Source organism: Pomacea canaliculata, linkage group LG7, assembly GCF_003073045.1.
Source record: "Pomacea canaliculata isolate SZHN2017 linkage group LG7, ASM307304v1, whole genome shotgun sequence".
NCBI lineage: Eukaryota > Metazoa > Mollusca > Gastropoda > Architaenioglossa > Ampullariidae > Pomacea > Pomacea canaliculata.
The window spans coordinates 26947795-26955812 of NC_037596.1; positions in this window are offsets into that span (position 1 = coordinate 26947795).

The window sequence follows — 8018 nt, forward strand, 5'->3', positions numbered from 1 at the left end:
AAAAAACTCAAAGAAACCCGAGTCGACGTCACAAGCCTCGACGGAGATCCTTTAATCACAGGGGAAAAATGAGCGACCAGGCAAACCACGCAGGACCGACTGTGCCTTGCAAGTTAATTGGTCGGCGCACGCTGCTTTGTTCAGCTGATGATGATAATGATGATAAGACTACCCAAGACAAGGTTTAACATAGGCTAAGATGAAACAGCTAGAGATGAGTGTGTCTTAACTACAGAGTAGGAGTCTAATAATAATGGTGATTGCATTAAAATTTATGTCACAAAGCATTACATTCTTATATCAGTAATCTCGTTGTACATGCTACACTGATCAAAGAGCAAACCGTGAATGAAAAGAGGAGACAGACGAGGTAGCGAGGTTTGGGGCTGAACTGTTAGGGTCAAAGGTCGGAGGTTCTCACCTTTCCCTCTGCACCGGTTCACTAACATGGACAGGAGGTCACGCTTGCACAGTTGGCTCAAACCCATGGATGAAGGAGTGAAAAGCCTGAGAGATGCATATCGGTGATAATAAACTCCAGAGCACTTTACATGCGAGATGGCAGGTACACATAATCAAATTTTCACGCCTGAGGCGGGGGAAATGCATACTGATACAGTCTGACCCTAAGATGAATCGCTAAGAACATTGACTTACATTATTGGTTATTTAGGTCAGACAGCGAGAGACAAGTTTGAAAGATTCAGGCTGAAGATTTTTTTTTTGTTCCAGCAAAACAAAAGAAGTTCCACCACTCCCTTTAATTATCTTATAAAAAGTAAACTAAAACGAGATAAAGTAAGGTCTCAATTATTTGTAATTGGTAGGTCTGCTGGGGTGTGGTCTGACTAAGAAAGAAGTGTGCATCGACAGTAAGATGTAATTAGTAAGTAATTATTCATTGGATTATAAATGAGGACCGGGTCTCCGATTAAGAATAAACTGTGAGATTTTTTTTAATTGGTACTTGAGCTTTCATGCAAGAACAGGATCAATTAAGCAAAAGAGACGAATCGTTTTTGTTCCGCTTTCATCAGATCTTTGGTGACACACAAAAGCACATTAGTATTCAGGCAACGCACTTACAAACACATACACACCAAACAACCAATACACGCACACATATACACAAATATGATCTTACACGCATGTTCAAAAGACACCTTGCATTCACACGGACACAAACATATATACACCACCCATTACACAAACCGACGGGTGCACACTCACGCACACACAGCACCCAACGCGTAAATTTGTATATATGTGTGTATGTGTGTGCGTACATTTATATATATGAGTGTGCAAGCGAGCCCTCATATATGTTTTCAGAGACACCAAGGACATGGCAACCATGGTGGAAACAAGCAGACTGTATGCATGACGCGTTCTTATCAGCGAACTGAATGTTGTTGCTGACGTTACGCATGTCCACCGGATTATCGTGATTATTTCATTATATCTTTTGAAAGACTCATGCGGAAGGCGTGGAGCAGTGCATTGGATACCTGTCTTGCTTGCAAGTCCTCTCCCCGTCAAGCTGTCGGCGCTTAATTGAGTGCAAGAGAGATCAACAAACCGACAAAAGCAGGTTCTCTTTTCCAGAACCACCGTAAAGGTCTATCAGGTACATTTCTTTTAAACGACTCGTTAAAACTCCGTGCGAAATGATATTCCCTAAAACATTTCCAGAAGCTAGAGTAAGTCTCACCTTAGCGAACTCAAGTAAACACGTTTTGTCTTCATGGCGACGAAGCACTCTCCTACCCACCGCGAATGTTGCTTTATGCTACTTTACTGGAGGTAATTTTCCTCTGATTTATAACTGTAATCCCAAGGGTAAAATAACAGCCGGGAGTCTAGACGGAGACAAGACGCTCTATTCCTTGATTGACGGGACGACCATTGACCTTCGCTTTGTGAGTGCAATCGCGGCAAACGTCACAGAAAGATGTTAAGCCCGTGATGTCACGTTTGTACATAAATTTGCTAAATTAGCGTTTGGTCCTAGCTCTCCCATTGGCTGAACTTTTTGACAATGTAAAAGTCTCCTTATACAATCCTGACGTCAGTGTTTTGGTGAGTTTGTAGGCATTACTCTCCTCTCGATAACGAAAGTTGGGTATTCACCCAGATTTGGGAAATATGATCTTTCACCAATTCTTACCCGATCGATTACGAAAAAAAAAATCCCACCCCATCACTGAACTTTTAAATACATTCACAACATGTGACATAGGGAAGAACTATAAGTATCAAGGAAGTGGAAGGATGGAGGGAAAGAAAAAAAAAAGAAGCTAGCAAACAAACAAGAAGCCTATCAAAAATGTAAAAGCGGGGGACGAGGAATGGCATAAAATAACAGCCTGACATTCTCAATAAATAGGCCGCTGTAGAAAACATTGTTTTGTTCTCTGGCCGCCACCTTCACTTTGGGTGCGAATGCAAAAAGACGCAGAATGCATATGGTTACATTACAGAAATGATTTATGGGACAGCATTTTCACCCAGTGACCTTTAAGCGGCTGGAGCGAAAGCAAAAAGTCAGCAGTCCAGATGGATAGGACTGGCAACCAGGGGAAAGGCGTGGAGGGCGGTTAGTCAAGTCGGCTTTGTTGACACGAAGCTTGCAAATAGGATAGACGAAGTAATGATATGTAAATAGAATGCTACCTTTCTCTCCTTCCCTAATTTAAAAAAAATATTACATAAAGAGAGAAAGTTTGTGTTTGTGGTTGGTGTTGAAGTCGCATTTGATGCTTCTCTTGAAAAAAAAAAGTGTATTCATGAGTTTGTTTGTGTCGTATACAGAGCGCTTCGAGTCTGACTTTGGTGCTGGGTAAAGGCGGTGTAGAAATGCTCTGTACCATTATTATTCAATGAGGCTAAGGGACATGTGTTAACAGATAGGCAGGCCACATGACACTAAAGTCACCTCAGGCAATCAATTAGGGTAATGACACGTTGTCTTGGAGAAATCATCATTACATGCAGAGCCAGAGGTATGCCCGCATGCTCATTCCGTCGAGTTAGTTACCGACTGATCCTCCCCGGGAGCTTTAGATTCTCGTTTGTTCCTTAGTCGTCATTTCTATCTTATTGACTAGTCACGAATCTTGACCAAAGTGCGGTAACTACAAGCATCTGTGTTACCGTGTGTTGTATTTTCTACTTGCTTGATATTATTGTTCTTTGGTGCCTATTAGTGGATTTATTATTGTAATTATTGTTTTGAGTGGATGAGTGAAATATTTTAATTTAGCTTGTATTATGGACGAGTTCTGGAGGTGTCAGTCGGTCGTTTGTCCCTTGAATGGTATTAAAACCGGTATAGAGGAACAGGTGGATTGACACAGCAGCCGACAAGTGAGCGATGGTGAGCAGGTCCTGAACACAACAACACTCCATTCTTCATGTTCGTAAGCCAATTTTTCCTTTGGCCACCACGGCGTCGACCACCCTCCAAGGTACCTAGAATGACAGTCTTCGACAAGATGTGCCGGGTCACATGGGCAAATCAGACCAGACACACTTCTTCACTGTTGAAAGCATGAGTTCCTTTTGTCCTACGAAGTTCACAGTTTTCAGGACCAATAAAGCATTATCAGTGTTATCTTCACTCATACACTGATGGAGGCCATTATTTTTTATTTTGAATACAGGTGTCTGGTATGACTTGGGGCGTTCGGAGAAGGCTTGATGTGCCGATAACAGCCTCATTTTACCCACTCATCTCTCCTTGACACTCGAAACATCAAAGAGTAACACCTGTCTGCACAGCATTCCTCACATACTCACAGTATACCAAGTACTATAAATTCCACAAATGGAGATATAATAACACCATATTCCAAGTGTTCTTTAAAGGTTCCCATCCAAATGTCAACAACATACTTCATAGCTTGTGTTTACTTTTTAGTGTATTCCCATTGCTTCTATGTACACGTTCCCGTCCTTTGCAATTAGGCGCCATGCTAATGCCAACAACACTTGAACTCTATAGTCCCGGTCTTTCAGAAGTGTGCGTCTTCCTGGATGCTGAAAATACTGGCACAAGTGGGCTCCACAGGCCATAGACTTCGGCTAGACGCTAGAACAGATGCCGCAAAATTACAGTTGCACTCTCTGTCTCCCACATCCCTTCCCTCTTCCCCTTTCTGTGCCCTCCCACCTCCGTCCGTCTTTTTCAGGGCAAGAATCTCCGCACGACTGCGCCTCACCCGCCATCACTTATTTCGCACTCTATGGCTTCTGATGGAAAGATTTCCATAGGCACACGTCTGTGGCTTCGGATTTGAATGAAAAGATTTCCATATGACTACACCCGTCTCTTACTGAATGGACGGGCATCCAAACAACTCATGGACAGGGACTCTATTACATCGAGAGTCCCAATTAATGAGAGTGTCCGCTCGTCAGTTAATTTCGGAACGGATCTGAATCAGTGTCATTAAAAGTGTCAAGTGTTGTCTCTGCTTGTTTGTCCAATTGTTCATCATTTTTGGCGATTTGTCTGCCAGTGCTGCTGGTACTAGAAGAATCTTCGTGACTAATTTCAGACTTAAATGGATTACAGTGGCTCAGCTCACAGCTCATAGGCCGGAACCGTAAGTCCTTCAGATTCCTCATCCATGAAAATGTCAACTTGTTGAAAGGTTGTTTTGCTGTTCCGCGTTGTAAATATGTTTGAAGTGTGCACATGTCATGACAACTGACATTAAAGGGGTTAAAGTGGTCAAGTATCAACTCATCATCTCTCTCTCTCACACATACACACAAATGCTACTGTAAATGAAAGAATCTTCGCATGAACGACTTTCTCTCGTTCTCTTAGCATCTATCCACTCTTCCTCTCTCCGTCCTTCTTTACCTCAAAACAAAAAGAAAAAACATTATTTTCTCTAGAAACATCGATTGAGTTGACGTTCGCGCGACTCTATTTGTCTATGAAATATAACACCCTCCCTGTGTCCAAATTCATCAGGCTTCCAGAATATTCCCTTTCTTCTTTTCTCTTTCCTCTGCCTCTTTTTTCTTCTAACGAAAACTAATGTCTTCTTTTTTTGTCTTTGACACTGTCGTCACTTTTTCAGTCGCCGCAGACGTCAGGGGCTCTTGATAAAGGACAGCAGGAGGTGACAATAGGAGGATTCCATCTGGTGCAAAAGTGGTGTTAACATTTTCAAAAACTCGGATAAAGAGGACTGATGCGTCAGCATAAGCCGGTGGGAGGGAGTGGGTTGGTCACGTGGCTGACGGTCGTCTCTCTCATCACCGAAGAAGCTCCCCCTCTCGTCGAGGAAAAGGCAAACCGCTTGTGTCAGTTCGATCTCGGCATAATGTTCCAGACAGGGAAAAACTTTCTTTTTCCATCTATATATAACTCTGTTCGATATTGTCAGATACGAGGGAAGTGAGTCAGAAACGTTGGTCTGACGTCCTCTCCAGACATTGTTCTGGTGAGTAAAGCTTGCTGAAGTGCATTGATGGAAAGAATTAGAAAGTCTAGGAGGACGGGGAGCAAAAAGATGAAAGAGAGAGTGGGAGGTGGTAAAACAGAGGGGGATGCAAAGAAAGAGAGAAAGAGAGGTAGTGAGAAGCAGACACAGGAAAAGAGAGACAAGCCCCGAGGGAGAGAGATGGAAGGCGAAAAAAGACAGATAGAGAGGGAGAACGACAGCCAGGAAGAACGGGAGATAGATGTAGAGAGGAAAAGAGGGAAAGATAAAGGCAGGCAGAGACAGGTAGGGATAGATGACGAGAGAAAGCAATCGGGAGAGATACAGAAAGTGGAAGAGATGAAAAATAGAAAGGAGAGAGACAGAAAGGCAATGGAAATAGTCGTAAAGGGAAGTGAGTAGGGTAGAGAGACAAGAGAAATGAAGAAGAAGCGAGAGAAAAAGGAAAATTTGAGAAAGAAAAAAAAAAATCAGGGAAGAAAATGAGATTCTAATAAGGCTGCATTGACTTGAGATGAGCTTATAGGCCTGTCTTTATCGTATTATTTCACACACACACACGCACACAGAGGAATTAAATAAAAAAAATAGACATAAGTACACATCTACTTTTAAAGCCTTTTAAAGAACTAATACTATCAGTGACTCCATGCGTGGCGGGTAAACATGTCCAGTGATGCGTGTCTGCAAGTGCTTGTTTGGAGCGCGATGGATTCTGGTAAAACAGTAAAATCACTGCAATTTTCATCTGGGCAAACGATAACATTCCTCCCAGCTGTCGTTAACAGATGACGCCAGTTCAGCGCGGAGATGTAAAAATTTATTTTTTCCAAAGCTGGCGATATTCCCGATATCATGATGGTCTGACATGCACACAGAGGTTTCTTAGGGGTATGTTAGGTACATGGAGACAGACAATCTTGAACACTGCGGTGTTGTGAGAGTGAAAAGACAGACAGACGGACAGACAGACGGTGTGAGAGAGAGAGAAACATACCGAGAGGAGTGGTGTGTGCGTGCGCACGAGCGTGTGGCGTGATGTACGTGTGTATGTGTGTGTGTTTTAGTGATTTTTGTATGTGTGTGTGTGTGTGTGTGTGTGTGTGTGTGTGTGTGTGTGTGTGTGTGTGTGTGTGTGTGTGTGTGTGTGTGTGTGTGTGTGTGTTTTGTGTATAGATTATTTTTCAAATGAAAGTGCTGACTTCAGGGTTTGAGATTTGTTTTTTTCATTTTTCTGGAAATGAAAGTGAGTATTTAAAAATGTAGAAGACTATTTTTTGCGTTATCATCTTTATCAAATTATTCTCTCTTGCTCTTGTTAATATCTTCTATAGAAAAATTCTTTACTTTCTTTCATCTCAATTTTTGTTAATATCTATATAGATAGAACTAGAAAGGTTCTTTTGATGTACATTATTTTTTGTACATTGCTCAAAGTGGCTCAAAGGCAAGTCCTCCCCGCTACTGAGTCCCATCGCATCCCCCTGACAGCCCCACAGGTGGGCCGTGTTGGTCCATGTCTGGTTGGAGCCAGTTTAGGGAATGATGATTGATTGATTGATTGATTGATTGATTGATTGACTGACTGATTGACTGATTGATTGATTGAGTGAGTGAGTGGTTAATGGTGATTGATGATGAACATTTTTTTACCGGTAGGTCGACCCCACGGCTGGGCTGCGTTGGTCCATGTCCGGCTGGTGCCAGTTAAGGGGATTGATTGATTGATTGATGGAGTGATTAATGATGAACATTTTTGTATACGGCATAACTGTAAGAAATAAATATCGCTGCATATCCATTTCGTATAATCCCGACAGGATGCTTCTCTTCTGAATCTTCCAGTAGAACCTGACAGAATGCACGTGTAGTCTGTGGAGGGCTAATCACGGACTAAATAGGCGTTTCCAAAGCAACAGCTTGTACTTATTTGCTATTTTTGGACCACGTTATTCTCAGTTGTATTAGTCAGCAAATGCTGTTCTTTTCTATTGTTGTTCTCTGCCTCGCCATCAATTGCATCAGTTCATCGAAACGTCACGTCACACATCGATTACTGCAGTACTTATGTTCGTATCCCTCTAACGTCAGAGAGAAGCGAGTACTGTAGTAAAAATGCTGTGTAGGACAGAAGACAGCACTGTAGGAGAAAAACAATATTGTAGGAGCCAAGCAATACAGTAGTCGAGACCGTCGAGACGCCAGTATTTTAATCTTTTCGTGACTGATACTCTCTCACGTGTAGCTAGATGTCGTCTGCAAACATTCCAACATCGTTATATGTGGAGTGCAAAGACACTGATACGAATGCAGAACTAAGGAAGACTAAAATAGACACTTGGGGAGTACCAAATTTTGTTCCTAGGGGATCAGACTAGATACTAACACAACTTTTGAATCTTACCAGAGGGAAAGGACTTAGAAAATAAAAGTGCATTAGTCCTAAATTTGTACAGCCCTAAATTTTCTGATAAGAAGATAATGGTCTTCTACCGAAGGCTACAGCAGAACTCAATAAACAAGGGGACAGAAACTGGGATAATTCAAACAAAAAACAAA